At 39.8% G+C, this 12975-nt stretch overlaps 1 protein-coding gene across 1 annotated transcript in view; it reads right to left on the reverse strand.

Annotated features, from left to right (window-relative positions):
* Nucleotides 1-12975, reverse strand: part of PTPRT (protein tyrosine phosphatase receptor type T) — a 460489-nt gene that overhangs the window by 166456 nt on the left and 281058 nt on the right. The gene's annotated exons all lie outside the window — the stretch shown is intronic.

Here is a 12975-nt window from a genome sequence, read left to right on the forward strand (position 1 = left end):
TCATTTTGCTGGTCAGCGTTCATTCTTCCCTAAAAGCTTTTCACGCTCTGCTTGCAAGAAAAAAAAATTAGATACTTTTAATTACCAACGCTCTGTTTTCAGTGTGGCACATGGACTCATGTCATTTTTGCTTTGCTGCACGAATTGCAACCAATGCAGCACCTGGAATCAGGATCTTGCTGTCTCACTTAAGAGGTGTATGCAACTAGGAGTTGCCTGATGCTCCTTCCCGTTTGCATGAAGTGAGCTTTGCTCTGCAGTCATCAGACAAAACTAGCTTCGGCTCTGCAAATATGAAAATCCGCACACTCCAAACTTAAAACTCCAGTATGATGATTTTATAATGACTAGTGGACTAGGAGAATCGTTCTTGTGTTTTATGTGGCAGGGACATTACAACCATAGTTCAACTTGCAAACGGTATCCTCAGTGATCACAACCCTCAGTTTTAAAACTCAAACAGATGACCTTACCAGCAGCCACATACCCACTACCGGCAAGAATGTGAGTTTTATTAAAGGTAGACATGCAGCAATATGGTGAATTTAAACAAATACTTGCACTTCCCAATTTGCATTTTTGACGAATACCTGTTTCCTCAGCTCAAAGAGGAACTATCCATTTTATAACACAAACAGTTCAGTAAGGCAATTAATTAAGCCGATAGCTGCACTCTCTCAGGGTGGCCTATACGCTTGCCTACACAGATGCGAGCAAGACTGCTCTTTGAAATCACAGCAGCAGCAGGGTTAGCTAGAGACTGGACCAGAAAGCCACTCTGAGACCGGGCAGAGATGGAGCACTGGGGCTCCAGATGGTTGCAGCTGGATTTTTGCTGCATTTGAGCTAGTCAACTGCTCTGGCACTATTTTTGTCTTTTGCAACAGACTTACAAAAATCAGGTCTTTGCAAAGCTGTTTCAGACAAGGCCAGCCTGTAAAGCACGGTGGTTTTCTTTTAGTGATGCAATTACAAGGGGAATGTAGTCACGAATATTACTGAACTTTAAAATATTGTTTCTAGGGGCAATAGATTTTGCCCAAAGAGATATTAGTGTTCTACCTCGACATTAAAAAAAAATCACTTCAAAACTTATAGCAACACCTTTAAAGTCCATTAGTATGCATTTTCAAATGTCATGCCTCGAATGCGACAGTCAAATCCCTGAATCAACCAGCCAAATGGAATTATTTTACCCAGAAATTATGTGAAGAGAAAGTGGCAGAAAACAGTAAAATGTGTAATAACTTTACGCTGTAACTTAAGCAACTAAATAGGCTTTTCGGTGAAATAAGCAGCAACGCACCACGTATATCTGCTTCACGGGATGATGAACTGCAGAACGTTTTGGGTTGGTTTTTTTTCCTGTAGTAGAACAAGGTTTGGGATTTTCATTTGTGATCTGCCCTACAAATAGAGCCTGGGATGTTTTCAGGCGTGCGCATGCCGCACCGGGTGCCTGAACATACTAGGCTCACGAGCTGGGGACACGTCAGATACAAGGGGCAAATATGGCATGTGCCAACTGCAGTTTGTCTACAGGCAGAGTTTGTATCCGTATTTTTGACGTTGTGCTCTTTCTCAGCTAAGTTTCCAAATATATGCATGAATCCCTATGCAAAACAGGCAAACCCTAGTTTCTTCAGTTAGAAATTCTGCTCTGAAGCGTCCTTGTACGCCAGTTTGACTCACACATATGGCATGGCAGATTCCGTCCTAAGCGCTGAAGAAAATTAGAGCCTACAAATCCCTTCCATCCTGGCTAACATCCCATTATCCCAACAAAGCATATTTAACGTATTCACAAGATGACTCGCATTCATCTGAATAGTTCGCAAGTCCTGATAGATGGCACTGATGGCTTTCAGATACAAAAGTGAATGAACTCAGCAAGCTATCTCCAATAATTTATCATGAATCATACTGCCCTTCATCTGCGGTATGGCATTTGTGCTAATGTCTTTTGTTTGTTTTACCCTCCAGCAATTCCAGTCAGGAAAGATTTTTTCCTGTAGCTAGAGAGTAGTGGTGGTAAAAGACAGTATATAAGATCGAGCAGGATCAAGAGTCATAAACTTCATTTCTTTCCCCAATACTCTCACAAGTTTAGCTGGTCTGATAGGCAATCAACCCAGATCAACCATTGCTGGTGAAGCATCTTGTCTAAAAGCAAAGATTAAATAATCTAGTGATCTGATCCTGGGGAAAAATGGCTGACGGATGGGGAAAGAGACAGCTACCTTTATTTTCATATTTCCATTGAAAAATGAAGGGCAAGCAGTAACCAATGAAGTATAAAAAAATACACTCTTGTATTTCCAAATGCCAAGAGAAATAGCCTTCTGATTTAAGTGTAGCTAAAAAAAAAATAATCTGTTTAGGTTTTAAAGTAGACCTCAGTAATTGTATGAAAAAAAGATTTTACATCATAATGGGTAGCAATAGGAGGCAATGAGACTTGATAGTGTCAAAGACAGTTTCCAGTTACACGAATTGCACTGAAAATGTTAAAAAAACACTGAGAAAACACCTTGATGTAAGTCACAATACATTGTAGACCCATCAGACTCAGCTCAGGCCTTTTGTGTAAACTAAGTTCTGATGAATTTTTTGTGACTTCTTGTTCCACACTAGAATGCTGCATTTTTTATGTTTGCAGTTATCTGTGATAATGCTGGGTGAAAGCCACTGCAAAACTCAAAAGTAAAACATGGAGGCTCCCAAGCCCATACATACCAAGGAGGAAACCATCAGACCTAAGACACTCATTTTAAGTGGGATCCAAAATTTGTATATTTTGCTCAGAAAATGACCTTTGCCATTATAGTGACATAGAAGAGGCTCAGGCTGAGTTTCATTAAATAACCATGCCAGGTGTCAACTACCTGGAAAAAAAAAAAAGGTACTACTTTCTCAAATAGTAACTACGATGTGATTATCAACTTAAGAAAATGTGTATTAAGATGAAGATGAAATATATTTGCATCTGGACTCAAATTCAAAACTGAAACATCATGTTCATTCATTAAAAAAAGAAAAATCACTGCACCATCATTTCAGTTTTGCTGGACATCTTCCTAAATGTTTCTTACTCTCATATATTGTACTTTGTACCAACAACTACACTGCCTGGGTGTGGTAAAGGCGATTCCAGCAGCCTGTATTCAATAGGAAGCCAACTGGTCACATCAGGGTTAATGAAGGAGACTAAAAAAATCCTGAGAACAGTTTCTAAGTTATAGATTACCCATACAGTATCGGTCTCTTCATATACTTCCACAGCAACTGCTACAGAAGTACGCCAAAAGAAAAGTTAATGTTATTATGCAGGGAGTAGTATAAGGAGATTTCTATACCAACTCATAGCAGTTCGAGTTTGTAACTTTTGTCAAACGTATTACTGCAACAAGACTTGCAGTTGACTGGAATAAATTCAGAGTCAGTTTGAGCAGCGTCCCCACTCACAGGCTGACTCATCAGAGGTGATGCACACAGCTACGACTCCCAGGGTGTCAGCTCGAGAACGGAACGCAAAGCAATAACCTTTTCACTGTGCAGGATCTACCATCTAGCTAAATTCCTTAAAGCTATCAACGTTAGGGGCTACAGGCCTCAGCTTAATAAAACTAGGAACTTCCTAGAGCAAAAGATAAACCTCCAACCCCACAAACAGAAGAGGTCATTGTGCCAGATGAGATACAAGAACTATTGCTGTTATGTGTGAAATCCTCTTTTACATGCCCTTGCATCAAACATTTCAGTTAATGTTACTGCTTAATCCATTTATACCTAAAGCAAAGTGGCATGAAAAGGAAGCCCTAACGCTGCAACAGTCTTTGGTGATAATTTGGAGAAACTACAAAGCAAGGAAGAATTTCCTCACATCATGTACCGCACTGTCAAAGCACACACACATCTGATAGGAAGGAACCTGTCTTAATAAGCTTTCTGTTCCTTCCTAGAGGAAGGAGATTTTAATCTGCAGGAATAAGGGTGCGAAGCAACATGCTTGTCACCTCCCAAGTACGTGTACCTACGTACTCATACCAGCCTAGCTCTAAAATGCATGGATTGTGCATCCGTAGCAGTGCAGCCACTGAAACTCCATATACACTGCAAATGCCACTGATTAAATTCATTAAATACCGGGCTGTTTTCTCCTGTTGAATCCCATTCTCTTCTGGGATATACTTCCAACAAGTAGTTTAAAACTAACTTGAGCACAACTCCACAAACAGTAGGCAATAGTATCACAGAGAAAAAAAAAGCATATTATAGTGTAAATGTACAGTCCATCAGCCAGAAAATAAGTAATGTATGAAGAAAGAAGAACCAGAAAAGGAAGAACCAGAAATTTTCAGCTACAAGGTTAATATTCTTGTGCAGATAATCCTCCTATCCAAGATGTGACAAATCCAACTTCCTAGGAGATGGCTTTGAGACGTGAAATAAAGCTGCATTCAGCAGCAGTGGACAGCACATGTCTGGTGCTTCTATTATAAGCAGAAATTAATACCCAGGTAGAAATAACCATAAATCAGTCTTACTTAGCTCATCAGCTGAAATACCAGCCTTTACATAAGAATACATTTTTGGCATTTCCAAGCTTACACTTCACTGTGATAAAAAGCCAGCCTTGTCACTTAATCCTGGTCTGCTAATCGGGAAGGGTGGGAAGCTGAGAAGCGGAGCTCGCACCCGGCTGCTCAGGGTCTGAAGCGACGGCACACCGGGAGGTTCTTCTGCTGACAACGCGGGGGCATTTGTCACCATCTTAGAAGCTGGGAAGGAGAAGGAGCGGTATATGCTGAATTAAGTTTGAATGCGACAGGCTCCTGAGATGCCAGTTCCAAAACTAAATACATCAATAATGAGTAACTTGCCTGTGAAGCAGATCAAAAGCATTGCTCAGCAGCTGAGGCCTGATTCAGGAATCGTACGGATTTTCTGATGCAAATAATCATTATATATGCATAAAGATCCACAGGATTCAGATAGAAAACGGATCAAAACTACTTCAATATGTTAACAGGATAAGAGTTTTCCTGGGAAGATAACTGCTGTAATTGGGATCAGACTATACTGCACTCCAAAAAAGGCAGGCTTGTGTATTTTTGCCTACAATACACTGAGTCTGTTGCAAAAGGAACTAAGAAACTTGATGTCTGTGCTTTGAATAGAGGCATGTAAGACCTAACATATTTGATAAGAAGTCCACAACAGCCTTTTTCTCCTCTCGTTTTGTGCCTACTGCTTCAATAAAAAAAGAACACACCGAATTAGTTGTACAGCATTGTACGCAAGGAGACATAGATGAAGGCTGCACGCTCAGAAGCTGATGCTCTGAAGAACAAATTTCATTCTTAGAATAGGAAGTAAGGTAAAAACCATCGTCCTGTTTATTTCCCCTAGAACTTTTAAACAGAGCACTGGAAAATACTAAAATATCTTAAGTCTTGTATCCATCAGTAGCCTTAAGTGAGTATGACATGCGAAAAGGGAACATTTAAATGGCCTCAGATTTCAATTTCTACCTGTATCCAGTAGGAAAAATATTCCTCAGGTTGTGCAGGAAAAAAAGCTTGGCCCTTTGATACAATAAATATGTGAATGAAGGATTCAAAAACCATTGTATTAGAGACAGACATTCTGCTTCACGCTTGGAAGCTTCCAACTTACCCTGACACCAAGACTGCTGTAACTTCATGATATTTCGGTTTCATCGAAAATTCTTGTAAAAGGTCAGACAGTTTGGGAAAATCCTGCTGCTGAATCAGAAGCAGTAGGAATATACACTGGTTATCTGTGGGGATCTCCCCTTCCAGGCCCTGAACCATGCAAGATCTGAGGATCCTGCCTCAGCTACTGAAGTAACTCCATCGTTAACAATAAAGGCTCTGGGGTCAGCTTGGGAATGTTATGAAAATTAGACATTACACAGCAACAGCAGGAATGAAGCAGCCCCTATAAAGGAGCCACACCTGAGGAAGAACTTATGCCACAAAAAGCTGTGTTTGGGAGCATGAAATGACAGAACAAGTCTGGCCCGTGTATGGAATCTGTCACTTGAGTATTAACGCTCACGGAGATCCATCTAGAGCTGACCAGAGACAGACGGGAAAAAACTCTCATTGACTAGTGATAGTGTGCTTTTATCTCTAAACTTTCTTTTCCTAGTCCAAAACTACAACAGTAATCAAATGGGAATAAAAGGAGTTTTCTTTGATGAGCATGTCGTGCTGATGAAAGGCAGCAGAAGCCCTCTATGTAGACAGGAACCATAAACATTAACAGACACCGGTATTTGGAGCTGCTCTCTGTTGCGCATCAGTCCTCGAAGGCCTATTTTTATGAATGAATTTTTGCATAGGAAGTGAAGGTGCTGCTTCATTTCTGCCAGTGCTTTGTTGGAGTTCAGCTGCCCAGGACCAGCCCTCGGCAGAGGGGAGCTGTGACCTTGGATCTGCATCCAAGTTCACGCCTTTTCCCCTGGTCCATGCTTGACCTACGTAGCCACAACGCCTGTGCCTCACTGATCTGGACCCAACCCTTTCTTGCCCACTTGACCTTCTGGCTTGACCTCAGGCCTGCCTCATCGCTATGGACTTGGTGGCAATCTGGACCATGGCCTGAGCCTGACTGCCATCACCAGAGACGCTCGGCTCTTCTTGCCTGGGTGCTGTGGGACTGCGCCTGCCCTGCCATTGCCCTTGGCTCCCGGCTCGTCGGCCCTTGTGGAACAGCCCCTCTCACTACTCCTGAAAATGGCTGTATTTGCCGTCGAATTCTGAGATTAAGATAAGCCGTAATTTTCCTTATATTAATGTTTTTGGTTAGCATATATTAATGTTTTTGGTTAGCATTTCCATTTTGCTTTTTGTTGCCTTTGAATTTTTAGCAAACTTTTATTTAGTTTGTTTTCATTGTTTTCAATAGGAAGGTCTGAAGTTCAGATGTCATTCTGTCCATAGCAGGCAAAGCTTTTGTCAGCGGATAATCATAGACATCGGTGTGTTCATATTGACCTATTTAAAATCTCAAATGGTTATAACAGAATGGGAAGCTTTTTAAAAGGCACTTCCCAGAAGTGTTAGTCAGAAAGTATAATGGTCCCATTTGTCAAAAAAATGCAAGTTTGCCCTTTAGCACAAACCTGGTACATAAAATATTCTTCAGAAAAACTCCTTTCAAAATAGTGGCTCTCTTCAAGTTTGCAGTAGCTGACATAGAAAACACACTTTGCTCCTAGTTCAGAGGCCAACCATTTTGGTTTAGCCTGCTCAAGAAGAAATGAAAGTTGATTGTCTCCAGCTCCAGCAGCCCCCATTGACGGCTCTTCAGATTTGCGTGTGCCCTTAAAGTGTCTTCAATCTAGATTTTCATATACAATAAGGATGAGCAGGGCAGGAAAACCTGCAGAAGGAAATGTCTGTGTGCGGATGGAGCACAGGATACGTTCCAAAGCGAGAGCCACTGTCAAGTTTCTGAGGCTTCCACGCTGCTTACAAACTGGTTTACATCGTGTTTTAGCACAACTGTTGCAGAGAGTAGGTAACCTTGGAGATAAATTGTTCGTGAATCAGCAAATACTTGCGTGTGTTCTTAAGATTTTCTGAAGTAAGATATTTACATCCTTATATAATCCTAAGAGGAAACAGGTGGCTCTTCAATGTACTTGTGGCTTTTTCAATTACATGCTTAGGCTCACAGAACGAGGACTCAGGGGTGGTGGTTAGCTGCTGTGTAATCACCCTGCTATGGCAGGCAGTGTTACAAAACCACTGAAACCTCCCTTACTGAACAGGAATGCATTGGTTTGCTTGTATGTAATTTGTAGAACCGTATTTGTCTTGAATAGTTGCCTTTTGCATTTGAATGCAAACCGAACACATTGATTTCTATCTACTTTCACAAGTTGCTTTGCATTCAAATTATAGGAACTTGTATGCATATTATGCTGCAGACTAAACAATTTAAGAGAAGCATGTGCTGGAATACATAGAGCAACTAAAACAAGAAATAGGTCTAAAGTTCTTGCTTTTCTCCCAAGGTAATAGAAAACTGTAGCCCAGACGTGCAGTATGCAGACAGTACCAAGATCATTACATCAGAAACATGAGCAAAGAACAAAAAACCTCAGGGTTAGGAAGCAACACATTCAAAATTATTTCATCAAAGAGGCCTTAAAGAGTACATGCAAGCAGTAATGTAAGGAAGGGTTCACTAGCACTCTGACACGGCTGCTTTCTAATAGTCCCTGGGCAATCCCTTGACTATTTCTCCATTGCAATCAAGCTAAAGGCACTCAGATTTGCTCACTACGAGTTTCAGGAGTTTTGAGGACTGAAAGGACATTTGTAAATCAGTAGCTGCTACTTGTGATTGACCATCAATGTGTGATCAATAGCGTAGATAGTACCAGAAGGGGTAAGACTAAAGATGGAAATTCTTGGAAAAGGAACCAATGAGATCAATCACATCACGATCGGAAGCCCTCAAACCACATGTTACAACATATATACTTTTAAATATAGCTTTTCCTTAGAACTTTTTTTTTTGGCCAGCTGTTATCCAAAGACGTGTAACTCAAAAACTGCTCTAAGCTGAACAAGCTCAAGTGTGTGGTACACCTAGACAGTGAGCAAAGGCACGTGCCATCACGCATTGCTCAAATTATATGCCACACCCATTATGTTTCTATGTAAGAGGTTCAGAAGCATGACCACTCTTCCTAAAGGAACAAGTTTTGATGTGATAGCCTTCTAACTGGCCAACACAAATACTCATGTTGCTATTGGGTCTTGGACATCAACAAACAGAAGAAAAGGTGACAGAAAAATAGTAATATTTGTGTTTTCCAAAGCATTATGTTTACATGAACACAGAAGTTTAACTTAGAAACGCCTCAGGACCACAGATCACTAAGATAATCTCCTCTGCCTTTGTAAAGCATACTGTAGGGAATGATCTGGCACTGCAATTTCCATTCTAAGCTTAAATGCCCCAGGCAAAGAGGCTACTAATTCTGATACATTTCCCAAGTCTGAGGTTTAATAGAACTAGTTTGCTTTTTTCCTTCTTAATTTCCATTCAGCTATTCATAGCTCTATTCTTGGTATCATCCTACATTCTTCTTCCCCTTAAGTGTTTACATATGCCTAAATTATATACTTTTTTTTTTACTTTCTACCCAGATGTTGCCCAATAGAGGCACAACATGTATGTCTAATTACCTCTTTACAGCCCACAATATCTCCTTCTATTTCCCTGAGCATTTTGAGTGCGATTATTTCAAATCCTTCCAGTTTTTCAGCATTTCAAAGATAATGACTGATTATTATAACATGTTCAGGAACATAGTTTCTCGCCTCCACCCCTCTTCATGCTTTGAACCAGAATGTTAGAAAAGCCTCCTAACTCATAAGATTGGTAAGTCCAGAAGTCGCATCTAGAATGTTATGTGAGTAAAAGTGGAAAAAAAACATTCTAAATGCAAGTGGCACAAGACAGACAAGGGGGGAAAAAAAAAGAATCAGCTGGCAAAAAATGCACTCTTGCTGATTACCAACATTTTAGTTATGTCAGGATCTGCAGCATTCCCCAAGTGCTCTGCATGCAAAGTAAAATGAATGCAACAAATGAAATGATCTTACTTAGGAAAAGTCAGAAAACAACTTAAGTGAGGTTAAGTGAGCAATGGAAGACTCAAGTCTTATCAAGCAGCATTTTTGCTGTCTTTCAGGAAATTCTTGCACACAAGAAGTGTGTGTGAGGAAGATTTCTGGAAAAAAAAAGACAAAGGAAGCTAGCAGGTACTCCATTCATGTTGGGAAACAGGCATTTACAAGCCTAGTTTTGCCCTCATTTTGAACTCAGTATCGCAAAATATTCTGAAATAAAGTATTTGAAGACAAATCTTAGTGCACAAAATTAGGCATTATTTTAGGAATATGAGTAAGCATAGAAAAATGTCACAAATCGTTAGGAAACAAATTTAGAAATCAAACACAGAGGGAGAGGAGATGAGCGCTAGGCAGAACATTTGCAGAGCCACAAGAGAAAGGGTAAGATGTTTCAAACACTGCAGGCGGAAATAGGAAGAGCTTGGAAGATAGTTCTTTTCGGAAATGGCAAGGAAATTCTAATCTCTGCCTTTCAATCACTTACCCAAAAACCCTTCCAAAGTTTGTTTATTCAAATGAAGCAGAACTTGGGCCAAAATGTAACCGAAGACATTTAGTGCATCCCAAATCTCAGTTCTAATTCTGAAACAGCAATTACATCTGTGCAGAGATATGCCAGTTCTGCATAAAAAACCAAAGTGAAACGTCGGATTCTGAATAAATTTCATTCAACTCAAAAGTTCTTGTGGTACTGTACACGGTATCTTAGCTTCATTTCTACCACTAATATTTAGCATAAAAAAATAAGCATGCATCCTATACTGGGAGCATGAATTGAGCTTGTTTCCTGTTGATCTAAGAACTTCATGAAACTTCATCCTCATTAAACACTAAGGAGCACAAGACCCTTGTTTACTCCCATTTTTGTAGTGCCTAATTCTCATGTCATTGTAAAAAGTTAATAATCTACTTTCTTCCGATGAGATGTTTGTTTCACAGTCAAAAAATCAGCACATGGTACACGTCATTCATTGAAGCAACCAGAAGAACACACTCCAGCCAACACCATTTATCAATGTCAACCGGAAGAGCAATTATTTTTCATCCAACCCAAAACAAACAGACAGGCATCACATCTTTGATGACAGGCAAAACTATTGTCTGTATAGCTCTCATCAAGTCCCCACTAACACAAAATTGTACGTGGGTATTTGTGCTAGTCTAGTATGCATTATATTGGAGTAATAAACAAACAAAATTTTAGAGAAACATTCCGGGGGTGTGCATGGGAGCAGAGGGAAACTAAGAACATATATCTTGAATGAATCAAAAGAGAAAAAAACATCAAAATGTATAAAGGTTTGATTTGTCAAAACATACTGCAATGGCTTGATTTTTTCAGATTTCCTCCATGCCTGTAAGTCCAGACTAACTCCATTAACATTAGAGCTCTGGTGGAAAAAGCTGGATGCAAGAGAAGAGACTCTGACGTCGGTTGTTTTATGAAGCGAACACACAGAATCACAAAGCTATTAAACGTTCAGCACTCTTCTCTGCTTAATACCAACCCCAGCATGCTTTATCGTCTAATGTTTATCTCAAAGTGGTACCCAGAGAATCCAGTTAAGGTTAACGCACTAACATGTATACAGAGCTCGGTGAAGTCACAAGGACTCTCCGGTGACTTAGAATATATTAAGAGAAGTCTTACAGAGTTAAAAGATAAAAATTGCAAGATGCAAATGCATTCACCTACGTTTTGTTATTACATATAAGGAGCATATTATTAGGTGGAATATATACATAATTCTTTCATTTTTGAAAAAATGCGAAGGGAAGTACAAGAAGGGTTTAGCGGGAACAAGATGAAGGGGAGAAAAAATTATTAGCATTTTCAGTATCGTTCTAATGCTTTATTCTACAGCCATCTGAGACCCTTAAAACCAGCACCGTTCCTTAGATTGTCTTCCTAAATTAGTACAATAAAGCCTGAAATGATCCTCTGATAGCACTCGATATACCTAGTGTTGCAAGAACCCTAAATCTTTCAGCCACACCTTAGCCACGTCGTGTAAAATTCCCAATAAAATGACCCATTTTCCTTGGTTTTGTGTACAAGTCTAGTTCTCAATGGCAACAAAATACTCTAGGCAGCAAATTTCTAGGTATTAATGAATTTCTCAGGCGGTTTAAGCCACTTAATCTTTGGCCTTGTGCCTTATAGTACCACCCAAGACAGAAACGCACCCAAGCATCCAGAAGTGCATTACCTGATGTGTCTTTATTGCTTAATTATCAAGGTGAGATGCTTATATTTAATTAGGCATTTAATTGTAAGCACACACATCTCTAAGCATTACTACCAGAAAAGTTCACTTAGCTAAAGAATATAATTTTTTTTTTTAATTGTTTCATTCTTCCATGATATTAAATTACACTTTGGAGCGTAGTTTTTAATTTTGCCAAATGGATCTTGAAGCAGAAATTATATATCAAGCTTTAGCTTTCATGTATTAATGTGGGGTCAAATTGCAGGGCCCTCCTCAATCAGCTTTTCTGTGAAGTCAACTCATATCCAAAGCAAGGTTATCACAACCCCACCCAGTGGACTTAATCCAAATTTCTTCGGGTGCAAGAAGGAAATCCCATCCTCTAAACTGCCTGCCCTACTGAACTTACCTTGGTTATGCTGAAGAAAGTCATGTATCATGTTGTGGGTCTGTACATTGGCTACAAACGGGTGAGGCGTGCCCTCCCAAGCCCTCCCCTCCTAGCATTTATCAGCATCTATAGAACCACACACTCTGCAAAAGTACTAGCACTTCATTAATCAGCAGACAGCAACTACCTGTAAGGCACAGTGTGAGAAGACATACAGAAAAACAAGACGGGGAAGAACCTTGATACGTTACGCACACCATAATTACCTTTATTTATGTCATTCCTGACAGGTCACTGCCTAAATTCTTCTTTAGTGATGTGACATCTGTACAACCTCATCACACAATCCAGTCTACCTGCTTCAGTAGCCCTAAAAATAAAAAATTTTTCCTTAAACTCTAAACTGAATCTTTTCTTGCTGCTATTTAACCCGATTACTTCTATTCCTGTCCTGTGGAAGAGATAACATTCCTTGAGAACATAAAAGGAAAGAAGAGAGTAATGTTCTTTATGTGCTGTCATCCAGACAAAACTGTTCTAATGATTAAATCTTGCCTTCCAGACACCTGATTGTTCTTACTGCTTTCCTTTGGGCTCTTTCTGTTGCTTTCCATGTCTAACTTTGCAGTGTCCAAAACTGGATTTGGTTCTTCAGTTGAAGCCTTATTAAAGTCTTATTACAGTCAAGAGA

The sequence above is a fragment of the Gavia stellata genome, chromosome 20 (assembly GCF_030936135.1).
Source record: "Gavia stellata isolate bGavSte3 chromosome 20, bGavSte3.hap2, whole genome shotgun sequence".
In the NCBI taxonomy this organism is placed as follows: Eukaryota; Metazoa; Chordata; class Aves; order Gaviiformes; family Gaviidae; genus Gavia; species Gavia stellata.